Consider the following 16,241-nt stretch of genomic DNA (forward strand, 5'->3'; position numbering starts at 1 on the left):
ATGGGGCCAACCTGGTTCCCAGGATACCTTGGAGCTCAAGTTCGTGGACGACACAGATTTCCTGTCACAGCTGTCTCCAACACCCTCCAACATCCCAGAGCCACTCACCTCGGTTGGGCATGTTAGTGAAAAGGCTACTGGGACACTATCTGGTGCTCACCACACACATGCTCCGGTACAGCAGGTGGAGGCAGGAACACCCGAGGGGGCGGATGGTCGGAGGGCAGGCCGAAACCAGGGACGAACTGCCATCCAGACGGTTTTCGGGCTTCTGGAACAGATTGTGGAGATGCAGTCACAGAGCAAGAAACTACATGAGGGGTTGTCGGTGAGTATCCAGCACCTTCAGGAGCAGGTTGAGGAGTCCAAGCGCATGCAGGAGCAGGAGGGGGTGCCTGCCATGCGTGCCACCCAGGCCAACACCATACGCGTGGAGTCTGAAGTGGAGACCTTGAGGGGCAAGGGTTTCGGCCATAGATCAGCATAAACAAAGTCTGGGGCACTCAGTACAGGCAGTGACTAAGGCCCAGGAGAGGGCTGCCCTCTCACAGGCAGCCATGTGTCATGGACCACCTGGACATTGCTGCGGTGCACCTGAGCGTGGCACAGTCATAGCAGGTCGTGGCTGAGAATGTTGGCGGCATTGCCCAGGCGCTGGCCGATGTGGCAAAGAAACAGAGGGAGGTGGCCCAGTCGCAGATGGAGGTGGTCCACTGCCTGTGCTTCATGGCCACCGGCATGCAGACTCCGGCCGATGCGGCAGCGGGCCTTCAGGACTGGCAACGCCAATTGTTAGGGGAGCCTCAGGGGTTAGCCCCGCCCGCACCTCCGTCCCATGGAATAGCCCGGGGGCCATCGGGCACACCAAGGGAGGAGGAGGTGATGAGGCCCCTCCCGGTGACTCCCGCAGAGGAGGTGCCGGAACACCGCGGCACCTTGGACACCCCCTCCTGTCCCTGGAGCATCACATTGGCACCACGCCACCTGGGACACCCGAGCAGCAGCACATCCAAGCCCGGTCACCCCAGAAAATGGCTGCCAAAGGGGACCCAGGGCACAGGGCGGGAATCACAGCAGGCCAGGAAAATAGACACCAGTTAAGTTGGCACCGGAGCCGGTAATCGGCTTGGCCGTTAGTGGAGTGGACGGGGTCGCAGCAGACTCGCCATTTTCTCCACCGAGCAGCCTCGAGAAGCCTCCAATTCTGTCGACAATTCTTTGTTCAACGTTCGTTGCCCTGGTCCTTCTGGGCATTTCCCTTATGAGGGCATCTTATACCATCAGTCAGGTGGGATTTTAAACACAGGTACCCCAGAAATTGGGTGAAAAGGGCTAAAATTGCAGTACCCTGGCCGGAGCCAGCACATGTGCGTCTTCCCACTATATACCACCTCCGGAAGTCTCAGGGAGAATTCTTACACCCTAAAGTTAAGTAGGTTGTGAAATATGGCGATGATCATTAAGGTAGATATTATTAGGATTAAATCACAATTCGATATAATTAAAGGGGTTCAAAGACATATCGAAAAGGTGCAGCTAAACTATCAAAAGCAACTGTCAAGTTCCACAATCTTTTTTTGCCGCTTATTGTAAAGGTTTAACTTTTTGTCGTATTTTTCTCTCTTAACCTGGTGAAGGAGCTGACACTCACTGAGACACAGCTCCTGGGATTTGACATTCGCTCGGGGTACAATTCCCTGGGTGCTGACACCCACTGAGCAGAGCAGTTTCTGCAGAGGGTACACAGATTGCACATGAAGTATATCCTGTTGCGAATTAAGACATTATTCTTCAAGATAAGGAACAGCGGATCCCACACACAACCTGAATTTTCCAATGTTGAGGAACTAAATATCTTTTCAAGGACTGACAGTGCTTATTCACCATCCTCAGGAAAGATGTACATCAGAAGAACAATGAGCTTCTATTCAGTGTCATTCGATTCACAACATTCAACTGTACTCATGGTGCCTGTGAGCCTTGTGCAGTACGCGGTCCCCGCTGAGGGGCGGAGGCTCAACAGCTTGCTTGTTCATTCCACAAACCCTGACCCAAGTAGGAGCCGGGTTCCTGAATAGTCACGACTGGGACTTGGATAACATACATAGAACATAGAACAATACAGCGCAGTACAGGCCCTTCGGCCCACGATGTTGCACCGAAACAAAAGCCATCTAACCTGCACTATGCCATTATCATCCATGTTTATCCAATAAACTTTTAAATGCCCTCAATGTTGGCGAGTTCACTACTGTAGCAGGTAGGGCATTCCACGGCCTCACTACTCTTTGCGTAAAGAACCTACCTCTGACCTCTGTCCTATATCTATTACCCCTCAGTTTAAAGTTATGTCCCCTCGTGCCAGCCATATCCATCCGCGGGAGAAGGCTCTCACTGTCCACCCTATCCAACCCCCTGATCATTTTGTATGCCTCTATTAAGTCTCCTCTTAACCTTCTTCTCTCCAACGAAAACAACCTCAAGTCCATCAGCCTTTCCTCATAAGATTTTCCCTCCATACCAGGCAACATCCTGGTAAATCTCCTCTGCACCCGCTCCAAAGCCTCCACGTCCTTCCTATAATGCGGTGACCAGAACTGTACGCAATACTCCAAATGCGGCCGTACCAGAGTTCTGTACAGCTGCAACATGACCTCCCGACTCCGGAACTCAATCCCTCTACCAATAAAGGCCAACACTCCATAGGCCTTCTTCACAACCCTATCAACCTGGGTGGCAACTTTCAGGGATCTATGTACATGGACACCTAGATCCCTCTGCTCATCCACACTTTCAATAACTTTACCATTAGCCAAATATTCCGCATTCCTGTTATTCCTTCCAAAGTGAATCACCTCACACTTCTCTACATTAAACTCCATTTGCCACCTCTCAGCCCAGCTCTGCAGCTTATCTATATCCCTCTGTAACCTGCTACATCCTTCCACACTATCGGCAACACCACCGACTTTAGTATCGTCTGCAAATTTACTCACCCACCCTTCTGCGCCTTCCTCTAGGTCATTGATAAAAATGACAAACAGCAACGGCCCCAGAACAGATCCTTGTGGTACTCCACTTGTGACTGTACTCCATTCTGAACATTTCCCATCAACCACCACCCTCTGTCTTCTTTCAGCTAGCCAATTTCTGATCCACATCTCTAAATCACCCTCAATCCCCAGCCTCCGTATTTTTTGCAATAGCCTACCGTGGGGAACCTTATCAAACGCTTTGCTGAAATCCATATACACCACATCAACTGCTCTACCCTCATCTACCTGTTCAGTCACCTTCTCAAAGAACTCAATAAGGTTTGTGAGGCATGACCTACCCTTCACAAAGCCATGCTGACTATCCCTGATCATATTATTCCTATCTAGATGATTATAAATCTTGTCTCTTATAATCCCCTCCAAGACTTTACCCACTACAGGCGTGAGGCTCACCGGTCTATAGTTGCCGGGGTTGTCTCTGCTCCCCTTTTTGAACAAAGGGACCACATTTGCTGTCCTCCAGTCCTCTGGCACTGTTCCTGTAGCCAATGATGACATAAAAATCAAAGCCAAAGGTCCAGCAATCTCTTCCCTGGCCTCCCAGAGAATCCTAGGATAAATCCCATCAGGTCCCGGGGACTTATCTATTTTCAGCCTGTCCAGAATTGCCAACACATCTTCCCTACGTACCTCAATGCCATCTATTCTATTAGCCTGGGGCTCAGCATTCTCCTCCACAACATTATCTTTTTCCTGAGTGAATACTGACGAAAAATATTCATTTAGTATCTCGCCTATCTCTTCAGACGCCACACACAATTTCCCATCCCTGTCCTTGACTGGTCCTACTCTTTCCCTAGTCATTCGCTTATTCCTGACATACCTATAGAAAGCTTTTGGGTTTTCCTTGATCCTTCCTGCCAAATACTTCTCATGTCCCCTCCTTGCTCGTCTTAACTCTCTCTTTAGATCCTTCCTCGCTACCTTGTAACTATCCATCGCCCCAACTGAAACTTCACACCTCATCTTCACATAGGCCTCCTTCTTCCTCTTAACAAGAGATTCCACTTCCTTGGTAAACCACGGATCCCTCGCTCGACGCCTTCCTCCCTGCCTGACCGGTACATACTTATCAAGAACACGCAGTAGCTGATCCTTGAACAAGCCCCACTTATCCAGTGTGCCCAACACTTGCAGCCTACTTCTCCACCTTATCCCCCCCAAGTCACGTCTAAGGGCATCATAATTGCCCTTCCCCCAGCTAGAACTCTTGCCCTGCGGTGTATACTTATCCCTTTCCATCATTAACGTAAACGTCACCGAATTGTGGTCACTGTCCCCAAAGTGCTCTCCTACCTCCAAATCCAACACCTGGCCTGGTTCATTACCCAAAACCAAATCCAACGTGGCCTCGCCTCTTGTTGGCCTGTCAACATATTGTTTCAGGAAACCCTCCTGCACACACTGTACAAAAAATGACCCATCTATTGTACTCGAACTATATATTTTCCAGTCAATATTTGGAAAGTTAAAGTCTCCCATAATAACTACCCTGTTACTTTCGCTCTTATCCAGAATCATCTTCGCCATCCTTTCCTCTACATCCCTAGAACTATTAGGAGGCCTATAAAAAACTCCCAACAGGGTGACCTCTCCTTTCCTGTTTCTAACTTCAGCCCATACTACCTCGGAAGAAGAGTCCCCATCTAGCATCCTCTCCGCCACCGTAATACTGCTCTTGACTAGCAGCGCCACACCTCCCCCTCTTTTGCCTCCTTCTCTGAGCTTACTAAAACACCTAAACCCCGGAACCTGCAACATCCATTCCTGTCCCTGCTCTATCCATGTCTCCGAAATGGCCACAACATCGAAGTCCCAGGTACCAACCCATGCTGCCAGTTCCCCTACCTTGTTTCGTATACTCCTGGCATTGAAGTAGACACACTTCAAACCACCTACCTGAACACTGGCCCCCTCCTGCGACGTCAAATCTGTGCTCCTGACCTCTATACTCTCATTCTCCCTTACCCTAAAACTACAATCCAGGTTCCCATGCCCCTGCTGCATTAGTTTAGATTGTTGCTTGTATATACTTTTCTAACCCAAGGGTTGAAAAGAAGCCATTTTTGACTCTCCTTTCCAGACTCCTCCTTGACTACTACATTGACGACGAGGGTAAAGCAGAACTGCAGTCAGCGCTACTAGCCATTTGGAGTACAGCCACCTCTCTTTACAAAGGAGTAAGGTTTGCACCATTTTGAAAATGCCGCTCTTTGGCAGACTCGATGCATTCAATGGGGGTGTAGAGGACTAGTCTCAGAACACTTTATTTTTATAAAGACGAATGCAATCATTGGGGATGATTGCCAGCCGATAATTCTTCTGACTGCCTGTGGGGCCCCCCATTTCAGCGTCATAAAGAGTCTAATATATCCCACTGCCCCAGACTCCAAGACATTCAAAGAACTAGTGGCGCTTGTGACCCAAGCCATCAATCATTGCAAAGATACCAGTTTAACTTGGCCGACTGAACTATTGATGGGTTGGAGGCTCAGGACCCGCCTCAGTCTCATGTTCCCCGATATTGGCGGGAAAATTCAACGCAGTCAGGTCCTGCAGAGCCACGGTCAAAGCAAGGCAAGCGGACACTGAGCAGGGGTTTCCGACCGTGGGACGTGGTGTACGTCCAAAACATCGGGGGCGGAGCCCATTGGATTCCAGGGACTTGTACAACAGACCGGACCAGTCTCGCATCAAATAAAGTCTCCCGGACGGACAGTGCGGAAGCACTTTTGATCACCTCAGGAGCGGGGGGCCAGTGTTCGGACATGCCGCACCTGAAGAACCGTCTTCCGGGCATGGCAGTGATGTACCATCAATGACGACAGACGAGGAGTCGGGAGAAAAACTGGCTTTAATCAGCTAAAAGACACCTGCTGGCAGCCGGTCCCAGAATGAGGGTAGGGCTGGAGGTTAGCCACCTTTATACGTGAGCCCGAGGGGAGGAGCCACAGGCGGAGCCAGCAGGGACAAGCCCAGGCATGTAACAATACAACAGTACAATACAATACAATACTATACAGTGGTTTACCACATTCACCCCTTGTTAAAAAAAGAGTGAAGTGGACGGGTTGAGTTATAGATCGAGTCTGTCGGGGGATTTGACTCTCCGCCGTGTCCACCTCAGTCCCGGCTGTGGTGTGGATATTGGTGTCGGATGAGGTGTTGAGGCCTGCGTGTCCAGGAGTGTGTCGTCTTCTGCATCTCGTAGTAGATGAGTCGCAACGGAGGGAGACAATGTAGAGTCGGGGGTAGTGGTGATGGTCACTGGGGAACCTGCGGGTGCCAAATCCCGAAGGGAGACTGTGCCCTCCCACCCGTCATGGTGTGCCACGTAGGCATATTGGGGGTTAGCATGGAGGAGAAGGACCTTTTCGACCAGTGGATCCGACTTATGGCTCCTTGCATGCTTCCAGAGGAGGACGGGCCCTGGGACCGTCAGCCAGGATGGGAGCGAGACCCCTGAGGTGGACTTACTGGGGAAGACATATTCTCTCATGAGGGGTCATATTGGTGGCAGTGCACAGGAGTGACCGGATGGAGTGGGGCGCATCAGGAAGAACCTCCTGCCAGCGGGAGACAGGGAGACTTCTAGACCATAGGGCAAGGAGGATGGCCATAGGTGGAGCGAGTTTAAGAGTCAAGCGGCTACATACGGTGAGGGGGAGCAGGGATCCATCGAACTCCAGGCTAAGCCTTTTGAGGTGGCACTGGAAGTCAAGATCTAGTAGCACGGCAGCGCAGAGTTGTGGGAGAACATAGAGTTTGAACCCTTTGAACTCAACGCCTTGTACTGTAAGGGGTGCAACACAGTACCCACGGACTTCCACGGGATGAGATTCGGAAGCCAGGGAGATTTTCTGGCTAACGGGTAAGATTGGGAGGGAGCAGCGCCGTACCGTATCTGGGTGAATAAAACTCTCTGTGCTCCCGGAGTCGAACAGGCAGGTTGTCTCGCGACTGTTGATCCGGACTGGCATCATGGATTTGGCAAGGTGATGAGGTCGGGACTGGTCGAGGGTGATGGAGGCGGGTTTCGGAAGGTGGACGGGCCAATCGGATGAGCAGGGGTTCCGGGAGGCGGCGGGGTGAATCAAAGATGGCGGCCCCGGCAGGTCGCACGTGGCGGGTGGCGTCGAAGATGGCAGCCAAGATGGTTGCCCCCACGGGTCGCATGTGGCTGGTGGCGTCAAAGATGGCGGCCCCCACGGGTTGCACATGGTGGGCGGTGTTGAAGAAGGCGGCCCCACAGGTTACACGCAGCGCTGCTGGGCTTACAAACAGGTCGGGCCTGGCAGACTTTAGAGAAGTGGTCCTTCTTACCGCACCCGTTGCCGATCGCGCTCCTCGCTGGGCAGCGTTGCCTGGGGTGCTTACCCTGTCCACAGAAGTAGCATTTTGGGCCTCCGGGATTGGCAGGTTGCAGCGCGGCACAGGCTTGTGGCGCCCCGGGTCGGGTGATGGCGGTGCCCCCGATGTCCATGAGGGTGCCACGTGGTCAGAGGTGTAGGCATCCAAGTTGCGGAAGGCCACTTATAATGAGTCCGAAATCCGTACTGTTTCTTGGAGGTCGAATGTACCCCCTTCTAGTAGGCGCTGGCGGATGTAATTAGATTTTATGCCTGCGACATAGGCGTCCCGGATCAGCAACTCTGTGTGCTCGGCAGCCGATACCGCATTACAACTGCAGTTGCGGCCGAGTACCCGCAATGCGCGCAGAAATTCGGCTTGCGATTCTCCGAGGCGCTGTCGCCTCGTGGCAAGGAGATGCCTAGCATACACCTCGTTGACTCCCTTAACATACTGTCCTTTCAACAGCGTAATCACATCCTCGTACGAGTCAGCGTCCCTGATGATAAGGAATACTTGTGGGCTCACCCGGGAGTTGAGGATTCACAGCTTGTGGGTGTCGACGACGGCGATCACGTAGGACTCGACGTACGATTCGAAGCAGCATAGCCAGTGTTCAAACATAATAGTGGCGTCGGCTGCTTGGGGGTCTAGCTCCAGGCGATCAGGTTTTAGCGATGGATCCATCGAACATTTTAAGCTGATTAAATTGACGTACCATCAATGACGACAGACGAGGAGTCGGGAGAAAAACTGTGGCTTTAATCAAATTAAAGACACCTGCTGGCAGCCGGTCCCAGAATGAGGGCAGGGCTGGAGGTTGGCCACATTTATACATGAACCTGAGGGGAGGAGCCACAGGCGGAGCCAGCAGGGACAAGCCCAGGCATGTAACACTACACCAGTACAATACAATACAGTGGTTTACCATAGTCAGCCCGGCATATGGGGGACTGGAGGGTGTTGCCCTCCAGGGACCCAGACACCAAGATGCGAGAGGTTGAGGACTTGGATTTTGAGATGGAGACCCAGGTATCCGAGGTTTCCGATGGCAACCTTGCTGGGGATCAGTCGCCAGTGGTATGCCCCAGCCCGTCATCGGGGAAGCGTCATTCCCCGACACGATGCAGCCCCGCAAAACAGCCCCGCAGCCATAGGAGGGGCAGCCACGGGCAAAGAGGAGAAGACGGCCTCTGACCCTCCCTACTTCAAAGGGGCTTATGGACTTTGGCCGGGGGAGGAATGTTATAACCTCCACAAGACCAATGGAGGCTACCCGATTAACACCGCAACCTCTTGTAGCCATCTGGGATGGCCACTTCCCGATTACAAAATGGACACTTTGCAAAGATTGCAGGGAAAATGGACAATGCTGAGAAAACAAGCAGGTTCAGGGTTTGTCTGCCTATTGGAGCCGCAGCTCCCAGACAAGACCAAAACTGTAGGCCCATTAGCATACTAATGGCCCATCTCCGGGAACAAAAGAGTAACATTTGAGTAACCGATACTAAGGCAGACACCCCGGCGCCAGAGGAGACCGAAACAAAGCAGGCCAATGGCCACCTAGGACATGCCCAGTCATCAGGGCACCCACCCCTTTATTGGATGAAATCAATAGGAATGATCAAGAAACGGCCCAATTGATTGGGGCCAAGTTCAAGGCCCGCCCAAAAGAGCGCGAAGCCCCTTTGAGTATAAGAAGGAGCCCCCAAGAGAGAATCATTCTCTTGGCTCCGGCTCTCACCGAGGAGAGACCCGTCCACCAGCTGCATCAGAAGCAAGTCAGTCCAAGGTCAACGCTCGCTACCAGATGAACGACCTTAGCTGTTCCCCTTCACCACTTCGACCCCAGCAACCTCAGATCCGAACAACGGCCATTGTTCCTCTGACTGAATGGGCGCCCGAAGCTAAGTATAGGCTTTAGCAGTAGTGATAGTTTAGTCTGTAGTATTTGTGCATGAGTAGATTTAACTGTATGTGTAAATAAATAGTATTGACTTTGAACTAACTAACTGGTGTATTGGCTCTTTGATCAGTATTCGGTTTGAACCTTGTGGCGGTATCAAAAGATACCTGGCGACTCTAGAGCAAACATAATTAAATTAAGGAAGGCGACCACATTGACCGCCATATTCAGAGCCAACCAAAGCGAGCAACACTCTTGGAATATGAGTTCCCCCGCTGAGGGGTGGAGGCCCATCTGCGGCCTTGTTAATTCCACAGGTTAAAGCCCGGCCCAGGTAGGAGCCGGGGTTCCAGAATAGTCCCAACTGGGACTTGAACTGTTGCTTGTATATACTTTTCCTAAAACAAAAGTTGACAATAAATCACTTTTGACTCTTCTTTCTGGACTCCTCCTTGACTATTACAACATCATTTCCCTGGATTTCTGTTGTAGTTAAACTGATATGCCAAAGAATACCATTAAATACAAGATGAGAAAGTGGGATAAAAGACAAAGATCCTTCAGGGGGGAATTCTCCTCTTCATGGTGGAGTGCAGCCAGGTGTATCTGGCCCACCTTGATCTATTTGCCAAGATCAAGACTCATTAGGTATGCATGGCACTGTAACACCAGCAGTGTTAAAGAGATAAACGTACCCTGATGATTAGAGGAGATGCCCCAATGAAGGCTTCAGTGCACCTTCAACAGTTGTTCACTGGCAGTGGAATGGGGAGAGCTGCAGAGCTGCAGACTGGCACATTCCAAGGTTCAGGATTCCAAGCTGAGGAATGCACTAAAGCTTGGGACAGCCATGGCAAAAGCTCAATGGGGAAAATCCATTGTCCTCCTGGTATTAATTACTGAGGGGTTAGAATGGGTTCAATTTGCGGCTTGGGTCACTGTCTGTACGGAGTCTGCACGTTCTCCCCGTGTCTGCATGGGTTTCCTCCGGGTGCTCCGGTTTCTTCCCGCAAGTCCCGAAAGACGTGTTTATTAGGTGAATTGGACATTCTGAATTCTCCCCCAGTGTACCCGAACAGGCACCGGAGTGTGGTGACAAGGGGATTTTCACAGTAACTCCATTACAGTGTTAATGTAAGCCTACTTATGACACTAATAAAGATTATTATTATTATGCATGCACCCGAGAATGTTTCACGTTCAATAAATATACACCATAAATATTTTTTTTAATTTTCCAATTAAGGGCCAATTTACTGTGGCCAATCCATCTTCCCTGAACATTTCTGGGTTGTGGGAGTGAGACCCATGCAGACATGGGGAGGATGTGCAAACGCCACACGGACAGTGAACCGGGGCCAGGATCGAACATGGGTCCTCAGCGCCGTGGGGCAGCAGTGCTAACCACTGCACCACCATGCCGCCCCATAAACTGTAAATATAACTTGTAATGGCAAATGTAGCGAAGGAAAGAAACTGGCAATTTATGTATGTCAAATGTCTACTGTTCTGTGATTTACCTTCACAGATTTTATGAATAAAAGTATATTTTTTGAGGGGGGGGGGCACGGTGGGCAGTGGTTAGCACTGCTGTGTCACGGCGCGAGGACCCGGGTTCAATCCCAGCCTCGGGTCACTCTCCGCATGGAGTTTGCACATTCTCCCCGTATCTGCGTCGTCTCATCCCCACAACCCAAAGATGTGCAGGGTAGGTGGATTGGCCGCGCTAAATTGCCCCTAAATTGGAAAACCTAAAAATAAAATAGAGGAATAGGAGGCCGCAGTAGGTCCCTTGTCCCCCATTAGGTGCACCTCAGATTGATTATCGAGCTGGAACCTACAGGCACGCTCCCACCAATGAACTAGCCTCCTCCAGTCTCACAACTCTCTGAGGTCTCTGCATTCCACCAACTTCTGTCCTCTCATACATCCCAATTTTCCTCATTCCACCATTGAAAGCCACTCCTTCAGCTGCCTAAGCCATACACACTGAAATTCCCACCCGGATCCTCTCTTGTCTCTCCACCTCTTTCCTTGCCACCTCTCTTTCCTTGGGGGCCCTCCTTAAAACATACGTCTTTGACCAAAATTTGTCCTAACAGCAGTTTTATTTGGTGATGCTCCAATAAAGTGCTTCGGGATACTTTATTACAGTAAGGATTTTATATAAATGCATTTTTTCTTCAAGGAAAGGCAAGATGAAAGTAGGAGTTTGATAGCTTTGCGATCTAGCAAAACAATGAATAAGGATAGAAGAGTAGGAAACATGTTGATTTTAGCAGAATGATGAATCAAGAGCACAGGCCCTGGGAGATTCCTATCTTATTGGCAATGTAGTGCCCATGTACTGCACTAGCAGTGATCCTTCTGTGTGCCCCTCAGTCCTTGTAAACTACTGCCCCAAACTCCAAACTTTCCTTTCCAAACTCCTTGAACATGTCGCAGTCTTACAACCCTGTGCTCAGCTCTCCCACAACTTGCTCGTTTGAATGTCCCTGATTAAGTTGCCAAGCTTCCTGGAGAGACCCCTAACCAAAATCCAAAACAATGTTCTCTTGTTAGCAGCTAGGATAACTTGATTTAATGTTTCTTTTCAAAAGCTGCACCGAAGCTGTTCTAATAAAAAAAAAATGAGGTAAAGTTCACTTTGCAGCAAATTGTTGCCCTGTTAACATATCCTGCCCTATAATTTGCTGCTGACTAAAAAGATTCACCTCATTACACCCTCCAGTGAATCGGCTGAGAGCATTATTTGGTGCTACAGATTCCACAATAGCCTCACAGTCCAGGGTAATTTCTGTGCTGTTTTTTTTAACTGCTCTGATTGTAAGGAATGTTGATTTAATTTGAGATCAGGTTTATTATAAATAATGGCAGGGTGGGAGTGAGAGACAGGGCTGAGATACCATCACTGAACTACTCAAGTTTTATCTTCAGTTTATGATCCCCTGATGTTAAATTATCCCAATTGAAATTCCAAATGGCCTGAAGCTGGTTGTCAAATGAGGCTCCGAGGAACAATTTGGTTGCAAATATTTTGGTCACGAGATCACAACTTGCAAGCAATTTCAGTGGCAGAGAGTATAAAGTCATTCCGAATGCATTTAAGTGTGATTTAAACATATTGGGCGAGATTCTCCGACCCTCCGCGCCAAAATCGCGCTCAGCGTGGGAGCAGAGAATGACCCAAAATAGGCTTCCACGCCGGCGCGCGATTCTCTGGCGACCGGAGAATCGGCGGCAGTCGCGCGCAATCGACACAGCGCCGGTCGGGGGCCATTGAAAGCGGCCCCCAGGGAGATTCTCCGCACTCGACGAGCCAAGAGCCCGCCGGAGTGGTTCACATGTGGTCCCACCCGGCAGGACCTCGGCATTCTGGCTGTGGGGGCCGTCCTGGTGGGGGGGGGGGGGGTCCAACTCCGAGGGGGGCCTCCACGGTGACCAGGCCCGTGATCGTTGGCTAGCGATCGGCGGGCGCGCTCATTTTAAGGGGAGGGGCCTATGTTCCTCCGCGCCGGGCCCCTGTAGGACACTGCCATGTTGTGGGGTGAAGACATGCGCGGCCGCGCTGGTGTAACTGCAGGGCACCGCCGGCAGACAAAGCTGCGGGACACACGTCGGGGCCCTGCTAGCCCCTTGAAGACGGAGAATCACCCCGGACTTTCTAGGAAAAATTCCCGCCCGTTTTCCGGCTGGCGTGGGGTCTTAGCTCCCACAAGGGCGAAGCCCATTCCCTTTTAGTGTAAGATAACTTATCTCATTTGGCATCTGAAGAATGTTCTTGTCCAGCTCGGTCAGTACAGCACCATTGGTTAAGAGTGCCAAAGGCAGAGTTATACTGTGGGCTGCGAATCACAGACAGCGAGTTGAGGGCTCTGAATCTGTCTCTATGTCAGACCAACAGGGGAGTTTCATTACATTATGAAGCCAACGTTACACTGACCTTGATACACGCAGAACAGGGCGTTGAGCCCAAGTGATGAGATATGAAGCCTAGGATTTTGCACAGACCCAGACTTACACTCCCATTGGTACTGAGCCCAGATATATTTTGCATTCTTAGACCAATAATGCAATATAGGCAGAGCTGGATAGGAATATTCTACATTTGGTGCCAAGTGAGCAGCTGATAAAATTATTTTACACTGAAAGGGGATCTGTTTAAATCACTCTTAAATGCATTTATAATGGTTCTTCTCTTTCAGCTAAGATCCAGGATGTAATCTTGTGACAAAATACTTGTAATTAAATGCAACATGGTTACTTGGAACTTCATTTAACAAGGAAGACATTTCTGGCAGTAATCTTCAGCATCATTGTTTTGAACAGTATTTGAGTGCTTGATACCACTGGGATTGTAGTAAGTCAGTGTGAAATCCTGGGGAACAATGTGCCTCCATTTAGACTCAATGTGTGTCTCATCAATATTCAGCCAAAGTGGAGTCAGGCTGCTCCCCATTGTGAGATCTTAGGACCTTTGTCACATCACTTGATCTCAACATCCTGTTGTGTGCCTGAGAAGCATGGTGGCACAGTGGGTTAGCCCTGCTGCCTCATGGCACCGAGGTCCCAGGTTCAATCCTGGCTCTGGGTCACTGTCTGTGTAGAGTTTGCACATTCTCCCCGTGTTTGTGTGGGTTTTGCACCCACAGCCCAAAGATATGCAAGCTAGGTGGATTAGCCATGCTAAATTGCCACTTAATTGGAAAAAATTAATTGGGTACTCTAAATTTATTTATTTTTAAATCCTGTTGTGTGTACATCAAGCTCAGTGTAACACTGGCTTTGTAACGTAATGAAACTCCCTCATTGGCCTAACGTTAGATGTAGACACAGATTCACAGAGCTCTCAGCTAGCTGGGTGTTGTGATTCACAGCCGACAGTTTAACTTTGCTTGCCAGAAGCATTTTGCACTATTCACCAATAGAAGAGACAGAGTTAGATAAGAACATTCTCTATTCGGTGAGCAGCTGCTCAGTTCATTCTGCACTGAAATGGAATATGCTTCAATTTTGACATTGGTTAAAAAAACAAATTAAATATTGATTGGCATGTTAGTCAGGTTGCCACAGATGCTTCCACTGCACAAAGCACAAAAAAAAAGGGTTTCCAATTTTAAAGTTTAGTCAGAAGGGAATTAAAACTGAAGGAACACAAAAGGAATAAGAATGGCCCATTAATGAAATGACAGGAGTTGTCAAACCAGGTCCCTTCCATGTTACAATCTTTACTTCCTTTTGCAGAGTTTTTATTTGCAAAAGTTTAAACTTTTGTTTTAATCGCAAAATTAAGTTAACCTTCAAGTGTCTCTTATTTCCCACCCATCTTAACCCCCTTCTTCTTTCCCTTCCCCTATTCTTCTCTCTTCAAGGGGATCAGTTAGCTCAGTTGGCTGGATAGCCGGTGATGCGGAGATGCCAACAGTGTGGGTTCAATGCCCATACTGGCTGGGGTTATTCATGAAGCCTTCTCAACCTTGCCCCTCGCCTTGAGATGTGGTGACCCTCAGTTAAATCCACCACCAGTCAGCCCTCTAACTGGAGAGTAGCCTATGGTCACCCCGGGACTGTGGCAACATTTATATTTATTGGCCCTTCTCTTCCCCCCCCCCTTTCCCTCTTCCCCTCTGACCACAGTGCTCACCTCCCTCACCACGAGACTCTCCTCTCTTCTCACCATACTGAATTCCAAAGTGCTCTGTGGGGTAGATTGAAAATCCCTTCATATCTAAAATTCATGGCAGTCCAGCCATTTGATTCTGGATTACCAGGACTTCAGTCCCTTCAACTCAATTGCTTGTTTTGATTCATAACTCATTCAGTATGTCATACCCTCTGCCACGAGGAATATTTACTCTCGATTAACCTTCGCAAGTCAAGTCAAATCCTAAAATTACTTTTCACTCACAAAACTGTAAGGAAACTTCTTTTAACAGCTTGGTCTGAACACTGACAGTTCATGGGCACTTGCCTTTATAGCTTAAAGGACCCCATGCAGTAATAATTATCACCCCCAATTAATTTACTGATTAAAAAAGTTAGAAACAATGAAAGCTCCAGTATTCAAACCTGTTCCGTGGGTATCAGGTGCACCAGAGGCTTCAGCAACAGGAGCCAGAATGTGAAGTTGATAACACTGCACAGTGCCACCCTAACAAATCAATTCACTAACACTTGTTAAAGAACTGGCTAACATTCAGTTTTGATTCTCTGTTACTTGCTCACTCACATACGCATTCATTAACTCACTGACATGAGTTCACCCCAGACTCCAGTCCCAGGAATTCATCCTTTTAAAACCCCTGGGGGTGGAGCTGAGCATCGTTGAAATTCTGCCAGGTGTCACGGAAACAGTTAATCTTTGTTTAAACCAATAGACGTGAAGAAAACCCCTCTCTCTCTCTGAATCAGATCATATTAGTGACGGCCCAGTATAGATGATTGGCCACTACACACAGAATAAGCAAACTCTCCTTTACCTTCTGCCATCACGCTTTCTCTGGTGGGCTAAGGCAACCTGATTCCTTGATAAAGTGTGGGGATATCTGATTTCTGAACACAAGGATTCTGGCCCCCGTAGAATGACCAGGGGTAGGGGAGGGGGTGTGGGGCTTGCAGACTGCGAGGAGGGGTGGACATCATGTAGATCCGCTGTATTTACCCCTCATTTATGTTGGGTTAGCAAATTCTAACTCAGGGATTAGGTGCTTTTCCTGGCCCCATCCTTATACCCAGGCAGCAGTTTAGCAGCGTGGCCATGAGACATTCCTGGGATATCCTGTGTCCTGCTCACCTGTCTTTTATCTAGTAGTTCCTCGCACCTATTGAAAGCACAGTAAGAAGTCTTACAACAGCAGGTTAAGGTCCAACAGGTTTGTTTCGATGTCACTAGCTTTCGGAGCGCTGCTCCTTCCTCAGGTGAACGAAGA

General features: G+C 49.4%; 1 protein-coding gene across 2 annotated transcripts in view; it reads right to left on the minus strand.

The window, feature by feature from the left end:
* Positions 1 to 15,575, minus strand: part of tmprss9 (transmembrane serine protease 9) — a 97,382-nt gene extending 81,807 nt beyond the window's left edge. For both annotated transcript variants that reach the window (XM_072482619.1, XM_072482620.1), the window contains exon 1: positions 15,382 to 15,575. The gene's annotated coding sequence lies outside the window, so the exon portion shown is untranslated. The remainder of the gene's footprint in view (positions 1 to 15,381) is intronic.
* Positions 15,576 to 16,241: the final 666 nt, after the last annotated feature.

Source organism: Scyliorhinus torazame, chromosome 18, assembly GCF_047496885.1.
Source record: "Scyliorhinus torazame isolate Kashiwa2021f chromosome 18, sScyTor2.1, whole genome shotgun sequence".
NCBI classification, from domain to species: domain Eukaryota; kingdom Metazoa; phylum Chordata; class Chondrichthyes; order Carcharhiniformes; family Scyliorhinidae; genus Scyliorhinus; species Scyliorhinus torazame.